The sequence below is a fragment of the Canis lupus genome, chromosome 14 (genome assembly GCF_011100685.1).
Source record: "Canis lupus familiaris isolate Mischka breed German Shepherd chromosome 14, alternate assembly UU_Cfam_GSD_1.0, whole genome shotgun sequence".
Lineage (NCBI taxonomy): Eukaryota > Metazoa > Chordata > Mammalia > Carnivora > Canidae > Canis > Canis lupus.
In genome coordinates this window covers 42,419,693-42,441,207 of record NC_049235.1, presented here as the reverse complement: position 1 = coordinate 42,441,207, position 21,515 = coordinate 42,419,693, and the positions used below count along the sequence as shown (strand labels likewise).

The window sequence follows — 21,515 nt, the reverse complement described above, 5'->3', positions numbered from 1 at the left end:
GTGGCAGGAAATCTACACAATGTGAGAATAGGCAGCCTTTAGTGAAGTGAGGAAAGTAAAATTATATTCTCTTCCCTCACCACATTTCTATTGATCTTCTTAGAGCCATTTCAGAAATGTAGCAAACAAATAATTTACACCTGATAAGAAAAGACAAGCCCTGAGAAGATAGGTGATCAGAGAAATGAGAAAATATTGCTGGCCGGCTCATCTTCTATTATGAGGGGCAGACCTTTCCTATGGCTGACCATTTTTCTTGCCTTATCTGAAGGCGTAATGCCAGCATGGAAGATGAGGAGGAGTTAAACTCTTCCTTTCTGTTTGCTGTCAACCCTCAAAATCTGCCAGCCCTGCTACTATTTCACTGTAGTGCTTAGCAAATTTCCATTAAACTTGGTGGAAACAGAAGCCATTCTTGGGTTTAGCCGGTGCTTTTCAAGAAAAGCACAGTCTCTTTGTCCCTTACAGGGAATCAGTTGTCCAATTCACTGTGACTTATTTGAACTTGAAAAGGAGACACTTTGGTCTACAGCGAATGACCCCAGGCAGTTGTGAAGTTAGACTGACTTCTAAAAGGATTCCATGTGGCCCTTCTAAGTGCAAGCATGATTTCCCAGGTAATTCATAATTAGTTAATGGCACCCTGAATGATTTTGAGCTGTCGTAAGCACCATTACTGTCTTCTGAAGAATCTAGAGATGTTTCTTGAGAAATGACAGCAGCTGTTAGCTTTATTGCAAAACTTTTCTTTCCATTAGCAGATGGCTGAATTTCTTATTTCCAATTATGAAAACATGTCTCAACTTGTTATTTTAGGCTATTGTAAGCATTTGACCTCCAGCATAAGGCATGAGGAGAAACAAGCCTGTTTACTCGAGACTTGGTTTATAAATTAGTGAATTGATTCAGGGTCCGGATGATCTCTATTCTGTTGCTCTTTTTTTTTTTTTTTAACTCAATAATACTGTACAATTTAAAAATGTCAGGAAATGGTAATAGAAGGGTGGAGGTTTTCCCTTGCCCAGTAATTATGTTCCAATATTAAAGTTATAATACACAAAATTAAAACTATGGTTAGTTAAATTTTTAAACTTTTTCTTCGTACCACACTGTTGGTAGAAAAACCTCTTTTATCCACGTATCTCTGCTTATCTATCCACATTTGTATCCTCCATATGAATTCAGCCCTAATCAAACTCTCAAAAAACATGCTTTTGCTGTGTCTCCATCTGGGTCTTTTTTGGCCAGTTATCTGCTTAAGATTAAAGTAAAAAAAGACTTTACACTAGAGTGAAAGAGACTAGCCTGCACTCTTGTAAATCTAATCTAAAATGAGTGTATACATAGGACAAGCAGTCTTGCCTAAAAAAGGAAGTATTTGCCTAAGTTGAATAAAGAATGACCATGTAGAAAATAAAATTCAGACTTCTTGGATTCTAAATAGGGAAAAGAGGGTCACTGCTAAGAAGATGAGCAGAAATGAAACCATTGCACAAGAACTGTCTTTATATAGCTGCAGCATGGAATCTCAAAGAACCAGAGCTACCATAGGTACCAGCTACCTCTGTGCCTAAGGAATCGCTTTCAGCTTTGTAGAATCGATGTTTGATAATCAATCAAACACCATGCTTTGGAGTGGTTATTTTCTCAGAAGGTCCTGATTTTTTAAACCTTTTTTTAAAAATCCACTTTTTCTGGATGGTTGAAGGAAGCACACGCACAAACACAAACACAAAATTTCAGCCTAAGGAATGAATAAAAAATAAGCCCAAATATCAAACTGTTAAATTCACTTTAAACTTTATAATTCAGGAAAGAAATGTTAAATGTGTCAAGTTGTAGGCGGCACTTAGGCCATAAACTGGTTATTATCTTCCAGTATTTATATGGCACTCCAGGTGCCTCACAACCACTAATTACACAATCCGCTGGCTATCCCAATAAGAGAGTGAGGCATCATTAAGCACATTTTACAGGCAGAGAATCAGAAGTTAAGGGAGGGGCTTCGGCTTACAATCTGTAAGAACAGAAGGTAGAAAAGGAATCTTCGACTTAGAATCCCTCAGTCCAAGCAAATGTCTTGTACAGTCTCCTCTAAAAATACCAAAGAGGCAACTATTGGTGTAAATTTAGAACTTTTACTACAACCGCGAAAAAACCAGAAGTTTTACCACTCTTCAGAGTTAAAACCAAAGTCAACACAAGTTGGTCCAAAGCAGTGGTTCTCAAATGTTCTCAAATGTTAGCATGCATCAGAGTCCCCAGAGGGCTTATTAACACACGAAGTTCTGAGGCCCACCTCCGGCTTTTTGGATTCAGGGCTAGGGCCTGAGGATTTGCATTTCTGAAAGGTTCTTGAGTGCTGCTGATGCTGGCCATCTGGGGGACTCTCTTCCAGAGAACTGACCATCCCTCTTGGGTCTAAGCACTTTCCCATACACCTGTCTCATCCCCCTTCCCAGGTATTATGTTCAGATTGACCGCTCCCTGCTACCTTTGGCTTTACTTTTCAGCCTCCCTATCCCTAGGCTTACTCATTATGTCCCATAGACATAAACAAGGTCATGTAACAAGGTGATGAAGAGTCTCGGTTCTAGTACTGCCTCTATTCAGCCCAAGTCTTAGTACTTCCTTTGCTGCATCCATAAAATGGAGACAAAAATTATATGTGCCCCATACGTTTAATCTAAGGGTTAATTATCCACTAAAGCACTGAATGCCTGGCATGGAATGAGAACTTATTGAGAATGATCATTATTATCATCATATATTTATCCGACAATCATTTGTTGAACATCTACTATAGGCTCTACCAAGGGTAATGGTGATGCAATGACAACAAGTCCTCAATCCCCGTCTCAAGGAGTGTAATATCTAATTTTTGAGGTAGATGGAGGCTCCAGGGTCATCTATGTTATACCATATGGATATGGCCCATTAGTAGGCAAGAAGAGCAGACAAACAAAACAAAGCAGCAACAATGCTCTGGTGAAAGCCTATGCAGAAGACCACTAGGCAAACATAGAGTTGTTCTGCTTGAACAGGGAAGGTGTGGGCAGAAAGTCCCTCTTCCCCATCTCTATCCCACTTCTTCTGAGGCTTCTGTGAGTCTTGCTCATTCAGAAAACCACAGAACCAGCCATTCCTCTCTTTTTGTTTTTGTTTTTTTTTAAGATTTTATTTATTTATTTATTCATGATAGACACAGAGAGAGAGAGAGAGAGGCAGAGACACAGGCAGAGGGAGGAGCAGACTCCATGCAGGGAGTCCGACGTGGGACACGATCCCGGGACCCCAGGATCACACCCTGGGTGGAAGGCACGCACTTAAACTGCTGAGTCACCCAGGCTGCCCCATTCCTCTCTTCTTAAAACTGACCCAGAGAGATGACACAACTTGCATAGAGGAAACCGAGTCAACTATAGTGGAAAGGATAGGATTGGATTATCATAGAATCATGCTCGGAATGACCCTACAGATGAATTTCAGCTGATCCAACTTTCTCATTTTATAGATGAGGATACAGAGTTCTCTGAGCCTATTTCAGAGCAAGTCATGGGACTATGGCCCAAGTCTCCTAACTCCTAATCTACATATCTCTCTGCAAAACTTCTTCTTCCTTTAGTTCCTGCAAATAATAGTCTAGGAATGGAACATCTCCCCCAAATGAAGCAGGATCGGGTTCTTCTCCATTCAGTGGAACCAGGTTAGGAGTCTCAGAAAGGGTGAATGTTTCAGCCCAGCCATGAAGGAGCAGTTAAGGGTGGCTTCCCTTGAAACCTACCCTCGCTCTAGAAACTGCCTGGGGGGGGGGGGGGTACTGCAGGGGCTGAGTTAGCTTGGTGACCCTTCTCAAAGATATTTGCATTTTAATGAGGGTCACTTAAAGACTCAAAGTAGCATTTAAAAGAAATTGGTGTCTCATGACAGAACATGAGAGACTCCTAACTCTGGGAAACGAACTAGGGGTGGTGGAAGGGGATGGGGGTGGGGGTGACTCAGTGACGGGCACTGAGGGGGGCACTTGATGGGATGAGCACTGGGTGCTATTCTATAAGTTGGCAAATTGAACACCAATAAAAAATAAATTTATAAAAATTTAAAAATAAATAAATACAAACATTTATATGTTCTCATTCATTTGGGGAATATAAATAATAGTGAAAGGGAATATAAGGGAAGGGAGAAGAAATGTGTGGGAAATATCAGAAAGGGAGACAGAACGTAAAGACTGCTAACTCTGGGAAACGAACTAGGGGTGGTAGAAGGGGAGGAGGGCAGGGGGTGGGAGTGAATGGGTGACGGGCACTGGGGGTTATTCTGTATGTTAGTAAATTGAACACCAATAAAAAATAAATTAAAATAAATAAATAAATAAATAAATAAATAAATAAATAAATGAAATTGGTGAGGCTTAGAATCAGAAGAACATCAAAGAAGACCTGGGTCATCTGCTTGGCATCCCTGGTGTGATGCTGATGGATGTCAAAAAGACACACAATTCCTTTGCCAGTTGCCGTTGTCTTCCCTACTTAGGAGAATAGTCTTTGCACTGCAAAGAATAGAAATATTGCAAAAAGGAAACAGAACCCCAGTGTGACATACTAAAGAGAACAACTAACTGCTCCTAATGAATTCAAATCTCTTCCTTGAATTTAAATCTCATACCTGCACTGTTGGCTCCGGGGAAATCTGCAAATGGGATGGGCAACTTGTTGGCAGAGACCTTTGAGAAAGACATGATCCAGGAGTGTGGGGCCAGAAGCAAGGAATTAAGCAAATGTCTCGATTTTTTTAAGAGATAAAAGGAACATTTTCCAAGATTTGGAGGTTGACTTGGAAATTGAGCCCAGAAATTATAAATGGGATGGATTGTAAAAGGAATTGATCATGGAGGTGCCATAGAAGGCAATCCAGTTTCACTAAGAACAACCCAAGTCACAGTAATGCCAGGAATTTCTTTCCAGAATAAAGTCACAAGTTTGGGATATGAAATAAAATGAAGTAGCTAAGAGGGGCTTTTGCAAAGCATTTTGGACAAGGTTACAAAACACAGGCTAGAGATCAGTGCAATTAGGCAGATTAATAACTTGATTATTGACCATTTACAAAGGGCACAAAACGGTTGATGAAAAAATATTTCTTGGACTTATCCCAGGCAATATTTTTTATTAATGGCTTAAGTAAAAGCGAGAGCTTATCATAATTGCCTGTGTACAGGAGAACTAATTAAATGTCACTATATTTGTAAGAAGTATGCCCTTTCTCCCTTCTGGAATAAAGATCCAGAAATTTGAATTATGGCAAAATATGGGTTTAAAAAGATGTGAATAATCCAGCACCAAATTCAATAAAATTTAATTTTAGAGGATAAATGTAACTTTTTGCCAAGAATGAAAAAAAAAGTCATTGCCAATGTTGGGGAGACTTGACCTAGCACATACGATACAGATGCAGAGGTTATAACTGGAGCGACTTCAGTAGCCATTATAGTATCACAAAGCTACCAGAAAACTCTGATCTTAGACTGTGCTAATGTGAAGGTGGCCATCTGCTTTGGTCAGACGACGTGGAGCGTTGCATGTGGTTCTGGGGCCTGCACTGTACGATATTGGGGAAGAACTGGAATATGTCTGGAAGACAATGAGGAGAATGAAAGGAATCAACCCCTCACAATGTAAGACACAGTTAGAGGGAGCTGAGTTAGCCCTGTCTCTGAGTAAGCATGGGGTATGTTTTCAAATAGCTTAAGGGCCAGATACGGACATGTTCTGTGCAGTTCAGAACTGCAGAGACATGGAATTAATGCAAATCCAAGGCAGCACTTTCTAACGGTCTCCAGTGGCTGTGTGATGAGGGAGTGTGTTCCCCACCACAGGAGATTTTCAGGCATGGTGGACAGTGCTTCCCAAAAGGGGGACACCCATCCTCTAACCAGGCTGGCTCTGACTCGGTTAGAGTTACCGACAGTATTTGCAGTAAATACTCTCTTTCTGGAATAAAGCCTCGAGACTTCATACTACCAGCTGAAAGACCTACTTCTCTGAGCCACAGAACTGTATCAAAATCCCAATAAAGCCCGTTTAATGATATGTTGGGATTATATAGAGCTTTCATCTATGGAGCTCAGGGCATTTTCACACCAATTATTGCCTTTTATCTTCACAATACTCCCACCAGGTGAGGAGGAGGAGGAAGCAAGTTTTATTTTGCTCATTTTGTAGCCAGGAAAGCTTGAGGAGATTTGGCAAGGGCTGTTCTGTCGTGATGGGAATCTGAAATTTGGAATTTGTAATCTTGTTCTTTCCCAATCTCTTATTTTAATGAGTAAAGGCTACATTCTACCTTTCTGCAGGACATTTGAAAGCAGCAGTGAACAGGGACTGGCTTAGAACTTTTGGTTCCAGGAAAGCAGGGACCCACTGGCAGAGACAAGCAGAGCTGTTAGAAACAGCGTGAGGAAAGCCATTTGACCGTTATTAGTGGTGAATTACAAGAAAAACAGGCTTGGATAGGACCCTTCTCCTTATTTTACCTCATTTTCTTCAATTATCTGAGGGGTTGATAATTCTCTGGGACAGAGGGCAGTTCCAAAAATGGCTTTTAACATCACATGAAAATATCCAGGGCTAAGACCACCCTATGTTATGCTTCTACCATGGTATTTAACACAGTATGCCTTAAATTAGATTGGCAAATGCTTCTCTGACTAATCCCTAAAATCTGTAAAGGAAGTGTTAAATCTTCCTTGTCCTTGCTTCAGGAGGTACAGAAGAGGGGGTAGGGGCAGAGTCTCTGAAACTAGACTGCCCAGATTCAAATTCCGTCTCTATTACCTAGGAGCTGTGTGACTTTGTGCAAGTCGGTCAACTGTTCTGTGCCCGGTTTCCCCATCTACAAAATGGGGCTCATCAGAGGACGCCCTCCCTCACAGGAGAGCTGTGGAGAATAGATGAGCTCATCTATGAGTGCCTGGCCCTGGGTGTGTGCTTCACCTGTTGGCCTCCGTTATCACTGCGCTGTCCGTATACGACAGAGCACAGCAAGGCCTCATCTTGGTGGTCAAAACCAATATACTCTCCAATTGCCTGCCATAAGATCCTGGGCTGTCTGCACCAGAGAGCAATATTAGGAAGGCATTCATAAATGTAGTGCACTGGTAACCCAGAAGTCTAATTTCTGCCAAAAAGTCCCCACTATTTTCCACCAGTGAAGATTTGCACCAGGATTGCTAGTAATCTGTAAGGATCTACTCTAGGCTGTTTTGTAGAAGAGATAATGGTGTTTGAGGAAATGTCATTTCTTTGAAAGATTTTATGTATTTATTCATGAGAGACGGAGAGAGAAAGGAGGCAGAGGGAGAGGGAGAAGCAGGCTTCCCACAGAGCAGGGAGCCCAAAACTGGATTCGATCCCAGGGTCCTGGGATCTTGACCTGAGCCAAAGGCAGATGCTTAACCGACTGAGCCACTCAGGTGCCCAAGAAAGGTCATTCTACAGCAAGTTTTAGAAAAAGCCACTTTTGAGGTGCCTAGGTGGCTCAGGTGGTTAAGTGTCTGGCTACTGGTTTTGGCCCAAGTCATGATCTCAGGGTGGTGAGATCAAGCCCCACATTGGGCTCTACCCTCAGCAAGGAGTCTCCTTCTCCCTCTCCCTCTGCCCGTGGCTTGCACTCTATTTCTCTCTCTCTCTACAAATAAATACATTTTTTTTTTAAAAGCCACTTTCTGCCACAAGGGAGAAATTTACCTAATTGCTCCCAGCATTGGGTCTAATTTTAAGTGATTTAGATTCTGAAGTTTGAAAACAACTAAAGATGGGACCAATGTGGTCTCCATGGTTGCAAGAGACGCGCCCTTGAAAACAGGATGTGAGGCAAAAGGAAGAAGGTATACATTGGAAGGCCGGAGGGAGAAGACCACATGATGACCATCTGAGAGAACTCTGTCTTCCTCGGCCTGCAAGAAGCAATTCACAGAGCATTGGAAGAAAGAGACAGAGAGACACAGAGAAAGACAGACCCCAGGGAAATGTGCATTTAGGTGTGTGGCAAGACAGTTTTGATAACAAATCCTACTACTCCAATTAAGGTCTGTTGTCCAACTGTTGTTAGATGTTAGTGAGGACATTTGCTAAAAGTTGCTCTGTTGGTTTTGACATTTCTTTAATATTTACTTGGCTTCTGCTCGTACAATAAAAGAATATTTTATCATAAAATTGCAGAAAATATTCAGTCACAAATCTGATGATGCCAGCCAAAAGCCACCTTGGCAAACTTCCATGTTACCCTTGTTCAGAACTGCAGGGTCTATCACCCCTGGTTAGCAGTGTATCTAAACCCCAGCGGAGGAGAGTGACAAATGGATATCTTCCCTGCAAGCAGAAAGTGCAAAACTCAGAAGCTAGTTTGGTGGCTCTGGGACTCCAGTCTCCAGCCTGTAAAGTCATGTTGTCCATCGGCATGGTGATAAAGAGCCACACTTTTGGTCTGACAGATGAGATGTGTTCTAATGCTACTCTATCACTTCCTGGCTGTATCACTTCAGGCAAATTGTTTAAGTTCTCTACACTTCCATTACTTCCTCTTTAATAGAGAAATCTATAGGACCTACCCCAGAGGGACTGGGAGGGCTCAGTGGTGTAAAAGGCTGAGCCCAGTTCCTCACTAAATATTGATGATCATCATTCTACCCATCAATCCTCCTCTTTACCTTCTCATGGAGAGTCACAAAAATGGAGAAATAACCAAAAGATAGGGGCTGGTGAGGGCAGGGGAGAGGAAGTTGCACAAAGGAGCTGGGCATTGCAACACTGGCTCATTCACCCTGAAAAAGCGAGATGTGACAGAGGGTTTGGTGCCACTCGGTTCCAGAGTAAACAAATGCCCAGATGAGCCATCGCCCTGTACAAAACTCCCAACACTGCAATATTGTGAACAGACAGCTTTAGGCACTCAGGGAACTGGAGAGAAATGCTGAAAATGAGTAGTTGTGTGGAAATGCAGACAAACTCAGCATCTCTACCTAGCGCTGCAATCCCATGCCAACCTACTGCTGTCTCCTAGGTTTATCGAAAGAACCCCTGGAATTGATCAGAAATATCTCACATCAAATTAAAATCAGCAATTTTGGCAGCTCTGTTATGTCTGAATCATGTCAGCAAGGACGTTAAACCACAGAGTGTCTGTGAAGGCACCATCCACCATGCCTAGCACCAGAGAATATGGAGAACTCCTTCATGCTAGTATGAAAATTAGGGCAAAATTGGATTTCTGCATGGATAGTTAAGGTGCTGAGCTGATTTCCACCTCCACACTCTCTCTCCTCCTCACCTCAACATGTAGAGACCACTCAACCTCACCTTGGAGCCCAGTATTTAACACTGTCTATGCTATTTAGCCAAGGAAGGTAGGCTAAGAATTGAGACCTGAATCCCTTTCTTCTTGTGGTGATTCCATTAAAAATGTTTTATGCAGAACTCCTAAGGAATATCTAAGAGATTATGATATTGAATGAATTTTAAATTTGCAGATTTTACACACACAGTTCCCTGTTTCTGCCCTAAACAATTTCCTGCCCCCGGGGCATCTGCTTCCCCTCTCAGCTCCCCTCTGTCTAACTCTCTTCTGTGTATCTAAGGGGAACGGCAGCCTCACGACTGACTAAAGCCCTGAGAACATGTCAGTTTGTGGTCAGCTCAGCTCTGGCACCGTATTAAGGGGGCAGGCTTTGCAGCAGCGGTAGGCACCTCTGAAAGCCTTGCCACTCACAAGAGTCAGACCAAACAAATTGATGAGAGACGAAATTTTTCCTTTCTATTTCATGAGATGATGACATTCTTCTGTTATTAGGCCCAAACTATTATGTTACTTGCAGCTTTCATGGAAAGGTAATAGTTATTTATTACCATAGAGAATCTGCTAAATTATTAGGATTATAAATTACATACAGGATGCTTCACTGAACCATTGCAAGTTTCTGGGCTTAATAAATTTGCAAGTGCCAAAAGGAAAAATAGAATTTGAATAGTCAGGGGAGCTACCCCAAGCACAAAAGGCAGGTGAAAGAATGTCTTTTTAGGGGTTCTGACTTTGCCCTTTTCTCACTGAATGTCCTCCCAGGATGGTCTCATCTACTCCCCTTGACTGCTATGGCTACATGGCTGTCTCTAACCCAGATCTCTGGACCGTGCCCTAGGACAGAAGTCAGCAAACATTTCCTGTAAAAGGCTGAAGAGAAGATATTTTAGGTTTTGTGGGCCACATGGTCTCTGGCCTCTGATGCATCTACTCAACTCTGTCGTTATAATATGGAAGCAGCCATAGACAATATGTAAACCGATAAGCATGGCAGTATTCCAATAAAACTTTATTTGCAAAAACAAAGAGAGGGCAGGCTTTGGTCTGTGCAGCCATAGCTTGTTAAGCCCTACTCTCAGTTCCAAATGCCTATTAGATATTTCCATCTGCGAATTCCCATAGCTACCTCAAAACTCAACATTTAAAGGTTAGACACATTCTCTTCTACCCCTAGTCAGCTGTAAACACACCATTGACACTCATGTGCTAACACTAGGACATCATCCACATTCCCCACCCTGGCATCTCCCAGTCAAGCACAAATTCTATGAACTCTAACTTTCACTATGTCTCATATTTCCTTTCCAATTATATGTCCCTTGAGTGCAGGGACCATGTCTTACTCATGTTTGTTCCTATCTCTCCCTTCTATTGTTTAATGTCGCGCATGTGGAAAAGGCTGCCAAGAACACTCACTGAATGAATGGACTGTTGTAACAACTCTAGAGCAATGTTTCTTCAACTCTGATATCCATATTATCACCTAGAGACTTTGTTCTGCAGATGCTGATTCAGTAGGTCCCAAATGAGGTCTAGGGGGTCTATATTTCTATCACACTCCCAGGATGCTGAATACTGCTGGTCCCCAGACCACGTTTTGAGTAGCAAGAATCTGGGAAACACCCTTTGATCCTAATGAGGCATGTACAAAGAGATTTCTTCCTCAATTTTGATGCATTTGTTGATTCATTTCCACGGTCATTTCATTAAATCATTACTTGTACCTATGCAAAACTCTAGAGAAATTAATAAAAAGGCTTATGACACCAAATGACTTTAAAATTTGCAGTTTATCCACATTTCCATTTCTATGCATCAGACTATTTGCTGCTTCAATTACTTCCTCCTTCCCTACTTATTCCTATCCCTCAGTGCCCACTTAATTTAAGCATAACTGTGCTCATTATCTGTGTAGTGTGGTCCTTCTACAGCTGCTCTGCCAATGCAAGTCTTTCTTATCAAGATGTGTTACTTATCGTGATTGTGCAAATGTCTAAAACAAATTATTATTGTTTAGAAATTCAAAAGAACAGTCTGTTTTCCCAGAACTCTAGTACAATGACCAAATTGAAACCTCTCTTCAGGCTACCTACACTCCTTTTTATAGCAACAAAACACTTTTTTATCAGCAGAGCAAATAATTGTTTACAAAGCCCCAGGGACCACATGATTGCCCTCCCCCCAATTTCCCCTAAGGTCCCTCCCCACCAAATAGGAAAAAGAAGAAGTAAAATATACGAAGGTGATGGGGAAGGATCCATATTCTGTGAAAGCTGAGCTATTTGCTTTGGCAAGTCAAAAGTATGATCCTGACATTGTGGCAAAAATCATATTTCTCTGTATGAATTCAGTTAAGTTAGATATCACACTGGGACAGCAACCCTGGCTACATTCAACTTTGCCTGGAAACTGGCTTTTAGTATAAAGATGCCATGGGTCCATAGCATGTGGGCTAGTCTAACCAAGTAATCTCAGAATTTTGGATAATTATATCTCCTCTGACAATGTCTAAGGATATTGAATTGTGTCAGAAAATAGGTGTCATAGTGAGTATGTGGTTCTAACTAGACTTCTTCACTCTCACTACTAAATTGTAGTAAAATGCACTATAATCAAGTCATACTGCATAAATTGCACTCTCTCTATATTTATTTCCAATGAAGAGAATCAAATTGCCATACCTGAAATTATAGAAGAAAATGATCACAAAAGAATGGCAGTTTTATAACTGTTAAACAATGTATAGTACCTCTGTCTTAGTCTGTTCAGGCAGCTTTAACAAAATACTACAGATTGGGTAGCTTATAAACAACAGAAATTAATTTTTTTGTAGTTCTGGAGGCTTGAAGTACTGGATTAGGGAATGGGCTGAGTGAGGGTCCCAGATTTCTTGCTATGTCCTCACAGAGTGAAAGGGAACTAGGGAGCTCTTTGTCAAGGATTTAATCCCATTCATGAAGTTTCCACCCTCATGACCTAATCATCTCCCAAAGGCCCCACCTTCTAACACCATCACATTGGTGTTAAGATTCCAATGTGTGAATTTTGGGGGGAGACACAGACATTCAGACCATAGTGACTTGATTTCATCATGCATTAGATATATGGCAAAAATTCCTATTTTCCAAAATCTGAATGACCAGAAAGTGCAAATAAAATGTGTTCGGTAATAATTGGTTTTCATGTTGATAATTCTGGGGAGCTGAAAGATCCTGAAGGATATTCTTAGTCATTAGAGAAACATTAAGACTTAGGGAATTCCAGAGCTCAAAGAGACTGGGGGCTCACATGGTCCAATCTGCACATGTGACAACTATGTCCTGAATCCAGAATTCACTTGCCCAGTGAATGGGTAACAAGACAACCCAGTTGTCCAGTTTTACCCCCATGAATGGCCTTTGCAGTCTGATTGAATGGTGCTATGCATCATAATCTTTTATATGCTCAAATTTGTAGAAATTTTGTAATTCATATGTGGACTGCCCTATCTAAAATTTCAACATCCATCTTGATGTTCCAGAAATCCCTTCCTGCTTTATCTCTTTATTTCTGGCATTCTGACAAATTTTTTTGAATCATCTGTCTCCACCATTAGAAGGTAAGATTCCTAAGGACGAAGACTTATTTCTTTTATTCATTGCTATATCACCTAGAGTAGCATCCAGAGGTCAATAAATACTAGTTGAATGAAAAAAATGAATCATGTATGATAATCCTCAAACCTATCACTGCATTATCCATTTTTTTTTTGTCATCTATGTGACATTTTCCCAGAACCTCTGATGTGCTAGGCACTTTACAAGGCTGAAGTGAACCTCAGAGTAATAGGTTTATTTTATTCATTCAGGGATCTTAATTTAAAGTGATTCTATTATTGTAACCTCCTAATGCAATGTCATTGCTTATCAGCTTAATTCTGTAGACTGTACATATACATTGCTCCCAGAAGGAATCATTTTCACCTTCAGCCAGGAGTTAGGACTCTTATGATTCAGCAATCTGTTTCATATGAGAGGGAAACTGCAATTTGGGGGCTGGCCTGCCAAAGCTGAGAAAGATGGAGCAGATCAAAATAAGCATGCTTTGCCAGGCAGTTTTGACATATTCTCTCTCAGACATACCCGTTACAAAGTAAAGCATCAGAACTTTGAGAGGATCCTTGAATTAGAAGCATACTTGATACCAGGTATCTCATCTACTATACTTGCTTGTGAGGTAATCAGGAAAGTAGAAATTAACATATCATCTTCTAGGAATATGATAAAGTCATAATTCCATAAGAATTTAGGAAATTTTCACAATTGAATGCTAAGTTACTGTAAAATTTATTCTATATTGAGAATGCTGATATTTAAAACTGGAATTCGGGGGCGCCTGGGTGGCTCAGTTGGTTAAGCGTCTGCCTTCCACTCAGGTCATGGTCCCCAAGTCCCAGGATTGATCAAGCCCAGGGCTAGGCTCTCTGCTTAGTGGGGAATCTGCTTCTCCCTCTCCCTCTGCCTCTCCCCATGCTTGTACTCTCTCTCTCCCTCTCTCTCTCTCTGTCACACACACTCCTTCTCTCTCTCTCTTTCTCAAATAAATAAATAAAATCTTAAAAAAAAAAAAACTTAAATTCACTTTGAGGGATTTGGTGGCACTTAGAACTATCATGCCCACGTAATCCCACAATGTTGATTTAATCAAGTGACACTTTATGGTGAGGATGCCTGGAATTATACCATCTCAGAATAGTTTATAAGAATGCAGAAAAATAAAGGGCAGTAAATCTTAATTATTCATCCTTCAATGCGAGGGAAAATATTTTTAAAAATTGTTTCTGTCTTTAGATTCCTACCTACCTCTCTTGGTTCACCTAAAATGGTCATCTCAAATGCTCCAACTCTCACCTAACAAGAATTTCCACTTCTTAGAATTTTCAGTCAATTAATATTCTGTGCATATCTCATTCCCCAGACCATATCAACATCTCCGTGGGGACAAGAGCCACACTGTATTCATCTTCATCATCCTGCTTGGCTCTCAGCCCAGGCATATTGTATATAGTTAATCACTGAGAAATATTTGTTGAAAGTGAATGATTAGAATTTTGTTGTTGGTGATGTAACTTTCCAATTACTCTTCCCAGGTTAATATTTTTTAAGTTGTATTTTATTTGATTTTTTTATTTTTTATTTTTTGTATTTTCTTTTTAATTGTGTTAAAGCCCACATAGCATGAATTTTATCATCTTTTTTTTTTAAAAAAAGATTTTATTTATTTATTCATTAGAGACATAGAGAGGCAGAGACATAGACAGAGGGAGAAGCAGACTCCTCACAGGGAGCCCAATGAGGAACTCGATCCCAGGACCCTGGGATCATGCCCTCAGCAGAAGGCAGACGATCAACTGCTGAGCCACCAAGACATCCCTGAATTTTACCATCTTAACCATTTTTAAGTATACAGTTCACGTTATTGTGCAACTAATTTCTGGAATTCTTTTCATCTTGAAAAACTAAAACTATATACTTATTAAACAACAATTCCCCATTTCCCCATTATCCAGCCCCTAGCAACCACCATTCTACTTTATGTATCTGTGAATGTGACTACCTAGGTACCTCATATAGGTGGAATAATACAGTGTTTGTCTTTTGGTGACTGGCCTATGTCATTTAGCTTAATGTCTTTGAATTCATCCATGTTGTAGCATGTATTAGAATGTCCTTTCTTTTAAAGGTTGCACGATATTATCACATTTATATAACACCTTTGTTTATCAGTTCTTCTGTCCGTGGACCCTGGGTTGCTTCCACCTTTTGGCTACTGTGAATAACGTTGCTATGAACATGGCTTGTACAAATCTCTCTTTGAGATCCTGCTTTTGATTCTTTTGGATATATACCCAGAAATGCAACTCCTGGATCATATTGCCCATGGATATTATTAACATTATTTATATATTATTTAGTTTATAATATTAACATTAGTTTACATGTTAGTTTATATATAGTTCATATTTATATATTGGTTTATATATTAATGAGTACTAGGGATAAGAGATGAAAAAGAAGGATTCCCAGAAGACACTAGGCAGGATGACTATAATCAAATAGGGAAGGCACCCCTTGGACAGAATGTTGAGACCCTGTGACTCTGAGGGGCTCTTGCATTGGGTACAATTTCCAAAAATGAAAACATGCATAGTGAGTTATGTCCCATAAACTACCTTAAGACTCTATTATACCCTAGTGGAAATAAGGTAGAGATATGAAGAGCCAGAGGGGACAGGAGGGAGAGATCAAGAAGCAGGTATTAACAAAACTTTCTGGGAGAAATGTTCCCAAGTGGAGCATCATAGTAATGAATGACTTTGTGTTCAGTAGGCTTAATCTTTGCTTCTGGCTTGGCTAAGTACCATGGTCCAAAAGACCACACTTTTCTACATGCATGCTTTCCCAGACTATAGCCTTGCCTAAATAATGGGCCATCCCTGCTTAGCAGTCTGCAGAGTGCTTGACAGAGGATGGTGGGGCTACAGGGGACAGTAAGGCCTCAGGTGGGGCATGTTTCTGAGAGTGAACAGACACCTTTGGGAGCTCAGCCAGCAAACCATTTGCCCCACCTGCTTTGTGAACATTTTGTCACTATTTCATGGTCCCTCTGTTTCATGGGAATTCTAGGACTGTGGGTGTTTCTCCTCCAACTCTTCTTAAGATGGGACTGTTTGTTCTTGGGGCAAAACCTGAATGTAAGCATTAACCCAGCAACTGAATATATGTCAAGAAGGCTGAGGAGCACAAAAGGTTTGGTAGTGAGCAGGTCATCAGTGACTTGTGAGCTGATTTTGTGAGGCTCAAGTCTAGTTGCAAATGGTTAAAATGCTGATCATGTTTTTGGAATGGAGTTTGATAAAAAGAATACTGCAAATGATAAGGTTCTGGATATCTGAAATCCAATCATTCAAGATACAGGGAATCTACTGATAAATGCAAAAGCTTTCTGTGGCCGCACTATGGCCATTAGAATTTAATGCAGGATCTAAGGAATGAGTAATTTCCATTTGTAGAGATTGGAGCCTGGGGAAGAAAAAATGAAGAAATAGCATATTCTGATGGTACATTTTTAAGCTAGTGTTTTGCAAGTATAATAGGTTATTTCTATTCCTGTAAGACTCCATTTGTTTTAAAATAATGCCATTATTTGGGAACAGTCGAGTTCCTTAATACCCCCAATTACATTTTAATAAATGGAACCCCAGAAAAACGCATTCTTCAAGCAGGAGAAGAAATTTTTTTTCAGAATTCTCTCTACATAAGGTGGTAAGCATCACGTTGTAGAACATGCTCTTCTACATGTTCTTTATAGACAATTAATCCCTTTGAAGCTCTGCTTTATTATTAATAAAATGGAAATAATCTCTCGACTGTGAGGTTCCTCGGACTGCTAAAGCTAGCCTCTCTTCTTCCTTCTGCCCTGAAAATGAAATCTACAGCCCTTGGTGACACAAATTTTGGTCATATTAATTCCTCGCCATGTTTACCCTTCAAGTTGAAAAAGAAAATCACATGTTCTGTATGAGATTTGATCCACTGTTCAAGAATACAAATCTGGCATGGTCGAGGGAAAAGGAAGGTAAGAAGGGATGGCAGGGAGGAAGGGAGGAATGGCAAGAGGCAATGAGACAGTTTCACAAGAGAATAAGGGGAGAAAGTAGAAAAAGTAAAAATTATGAGAAAGAACATAAGGAAGTGAAAGAAAGGTGATATTTTCAGATACGCATTAAAGTTTCAAAAAATATATTTCAAAACATCAGGTTGTCAGGATTTGACCACTGATGGATCAATTACATTTGGGTGCAGAGCTCTGATATGACAAAGGAAGGGCTTGTATTAATGTCGAGTACTGTAGTTGTCACAAATCATACCCCCCAATTTAAAACGTAATCTAGTGAAATATAGTCACATAAGAATTAAAAATGTCATGTAAATAATTCCTGAAACACCCAACTTGACCTTGACATTTTCACTATGGACTAAGTCACCCTCCATCCCCCCCTAAGGGCAGGAATCTTGATCCATTTTGTTATCTATTTATTTTAGATGCTTGATGCAATGTTTGACATGTGGTAGAAGCTCATAACATACTTGTTGCATAAACGGTCATTCAATCAATATTTATTATGAGATCATGATAGGCCAGCTCTGAGTTTAGCACCAAAGAAATAAAGATATATTTAAAACATGATAAAAAGCTTTCACACAGGGAAGGAAACCATGGGCAAAATAGAAAGGTAACCTATTAAGTGGGAGAAGATATTTGCAAATGATATGCCCAATAAGGGGTTAATATACAAAAACATTTAAAAATTTAAACAACTCAACACCAAAACACCACAAATAATCTGATTTAAAATGGGCAGAGGAACTGAATAGACATTTTTCCAAAGCAGATATGCAGATGGCCAACAGACACATGAAAAGATGCTCAGCATCACTTATCAGGGAAATGGAAATCAAAAACCACAATGAGATACCACCTTACACATGTCAGAATGGCTAAAACAAAAACCTCAAGAAATAATGTGTTTGTGAGGGTGTGGGAAAAAAGGAATTCTCATGTACCGTTGGTGGGAATGCAAACTGGTGCAACCACTATGGAGAACAGTTTGGAGTTTCCTCAGAAAGTTAAAAAATAGAACTACCCTATGACCCAGCAATTGCAGTACTAGATATTTACCCAAAGAAAATGAAAACACTAATTTCAAAAGATACATGCACCCTGTGTTTATTGCAGCATTATTTACAATGGTCAAGATATGGAAGCAACTCAAGTATCCACTGAATGGGTAAAGAAGATGTGGTACACACACACACACACACACACACACACACACACACACACAATGTAAGATTACTCAGCCATAAAAATGAGATCTTGCCGTTTTCAACAACATGGATGGACCTAGAGGGAATTACATTAAGTAAATTAAGTCGTTCAGAGAAAGACAAATATCATATGATTTCACTTGTATATGTAATTAAGAAACAAAACAAATGAATAGACAAGAAAGAACAACCAAAAAAAGAGACCAAAAAATAGCTTCTTAAATATAGAGAACAAACTGTTGGCTACCAGAGGGAGGTCAGTCGGGAGGTGGGTGAAATAGATAAGGGGGATTAAGAGTACCCTGATCTTGATGAACACTGAGTAATTTTAAAAAATAAAATTAATATTGGGGTGCCTGGCTAGCTCAGCTGGTAGATCATGTGGCTCTTGATCTCGCGGCTGTGAGTTCAAGCCTCATGTAGGACATAGGGTTTACTTTAAAAAAAGTTAAAAAAAAAATAAAATAAGATAAGCCTAATAAAACCTGGTTCCCACTTCCACAATGTGGTAAGGGCAGAGAGACATGTGAAAGACATAAGTAAGAGAAGCAGCAGCACATAAATATGTTAAGCATGGAGATGCTGCTGAAGCTGCATTTCCTGGGCTTCACCCCATTCTTGCCAGTTTCTACCTGTTATGCCTTGGTCAAGTTTCTTAATCTCTCTGTGGCTCAGTGTTCTCATTTGTAAAGTGGGGTTATCACTCTCATGGGGATTGCAGAAATTACTATGGAGGATGTGTGAAGTACCTGATAGAAAATAAATGCCAAGAAGTGCAACTGAAAACACAGTAACAATGATAAAGGGGCGGGAGGAATTTTTGGAATATGACTGTGGCCTTGAGGGTGGTGATGGTTTTATACTGACTCTTCAAGTTGTATACATTGAACATGTACAACTTTTTGCATGTTCATCACACCTCAGTAAACTGGTTTGTAAAAAAGAAAGATGTGCAATAGGCATTTAAAACGTCAGAACAAAGAATGGGGCGTAAAGAAGGATCGATTCTGGGACCAGAGGTGGCCACTGTCAGGAAAGACTCCCAGAGAACACCTGCCCTCTTGGGGGGGGGTCTCCTAATGTGGCTCCCCATTTGCCAGGCTGTCAGAGGACAGGCTGGCATAATCCAGAACAATGGGAGCCCAGGCCTGCCTGGTGGTAAGTCCCATCAGAAGATGACCCGGGACACAACTAAAGCAATGGTGGTGGGAAAGTGATGCAGACAGTGGAGACCAAAGATGCCGAGGAGCTTAAGCAATGCCAGTCCCCGGGGAGCTACAGTCCCTTGTTCCATGTGGGCAGGAGGGAAAGGGGGAGAAAGGGTGAAGGATGAGGTTGGGGAATAAAAACAGAAATGGGGCTATTGGGCTGCTTTTTATTGCTCCTCAATGACTTGTTTTGTTCTTTAGTCTTCCGTCAGTAGTCACTTTTATATAAAAGTGTTTATTGGAGGAGTTAGTCACTTAAATTGTGAACAACATTATAGATTTTTATAACCTTTTTCAAAAGAAATACGTGTTCATTACAGGAGATTTTTAAAAATACCATTGGGCACTAAGAGTAAAAGAAAACTTCACCTCTTATCCCATTGACTACAATGACTATTCCGTTTTGATCTTTATCCTTCTTATCATTTATATATTATACATTTAAAAAGTTTTTTAATTGCAAAAATGAAATCGTATGGTGTCCACTGCTTTACAGCCTGATTTTTCAAAATTAAATGTGAACATGATTACATGTCGTTTAATATTCTTCTACACAATCAATTTTAACGATTTTCAAGTATTTCATTATATAGATGTATCATAATTTATTTTTATCTACTCTCCTATGTGAACATTTAAGTTGCTTCCATTTTTTTTCTATTACTGAGCATTCTTGTGGATGCATCTTTGCACACATCCTTGATTTTAGTGTTCATCATGTATTTCATCTGCACAGTAAGTCAGGATGAGGGAAGGAAAGTGAAGTAAATACATAAAGTAGTTGATTGTAATCTTCACAGGAATTACTCCAACCACAAGCCCCTCCGCCCTGGAAAGGCCATGTGCCTGCCCTAGAGGGGCTGGAATGGGGTGGGAGAAATTCATTTGAAGTAGGGAGCATCTTGCTTGACCACTGATTCCAGGAACCAGCACTCAAGCCCCCCACTCTGCTATGTTGACAGAGCCTGGCCAGTTGGGAACCATACTGGGGCAGTGTTGCTGAGCCAGGCAAGATGGGCTTCCCCTTTGTCCCCCTCCGGGAGATAGGCAACAGCCTAGCCTTCACAGCAAAGGAGCTAAGCATGACATAGCATCCTTCCTTAGAGCCCTGTACAGAGTGCAGGAGGGGTAGCCTTGGATTGGGCATTCTGCATCTCTGCTGCATATCCTAGCACATGCTATGCCAAGAAAGGACAGTGGCAGTGGGAAGGAAAAGGAGGAGCAAGATAAGAAAACTCATTCATCTGAGATGGCATGATCCCATCCCCTGGGCCGCTCTAAATATATCGATAGAGGAGGGGTGGGGAGAAATGAGCACGTGGTTTGGCTTCTGTGAGTGGAGAAGGGCCAGACAAATTAGGAGGGTGTCTGAGGGGTTTGCACCCCACTCAGAAATATAATAGTAGAATAAGCCAACAGAAAAAAAAAAAAGAAAAGAAAAAGAGCACTGCTTCTCTCCAGTGCTCATCTGGAGAACTGAACTAAGCTAAATTGGGCTAAAACCAAAAGAGCAGTGCCATTCCAAACTCTTTTGAATCCCGGTACAAAGTCTATTATTTTTAACTCAAAGAGAGATTTGGTTTGCTTTTTAAAATGTATTATTGTAAAAAGTCTATGGCCTATTAGTTCTGTATTGCTATAATAGTGGCTACCCTCCAGGTAAGGTCTCTCCCTCTCTTTTTTTTAAGTTCTCTTTTATTATTTTTTTATAAATTTATTTTTTATTGGTGTTCAGTTTGCCAACATATAGAATAACACCCAGTGCTCATCCCGTCAAGTGCCCACCTCAGTGCCCGTCACCCAGTCACCCCCACCCCCTACCCACCTCCCCTAGTTCATTTCCAAGAGTTAGGAGTCTTTCATGTTCTGTCTCCCTTTCTGATATTTCCCGCTTATTTCTTCTCCTTTCCCCTTTATTCCCTTTCACTATTTTTTATATTTTTTAATCCTTCATTTGTGCGATCATTGGCTTGTCCATTCTTTTTTTTTTTTTAAGATTTTATTTCTTTATTCATGAGAGAGAGAGAGAGGCAGAGACACAGGCAGAGGGAGAAGGAGGCTCCATGCAGGGAGCCCGACG

At 40.4% G+C, this 21,515-nt stretch overlaps 1 protein-coding gene across 1 annotated transcript in view; it reads right to left on the bottom strand.

Moving 5' to 3' along the window:
- The window catches only part of CHN2 (chimerin 2), a 295,757-nt gene that overhangs the window by 167,668 nt on the left and 106,574 nt on the right, over positions 1-21,515 (bottom strand). The gene's annotated exons all lie outside the window — the stretch shown is intronic.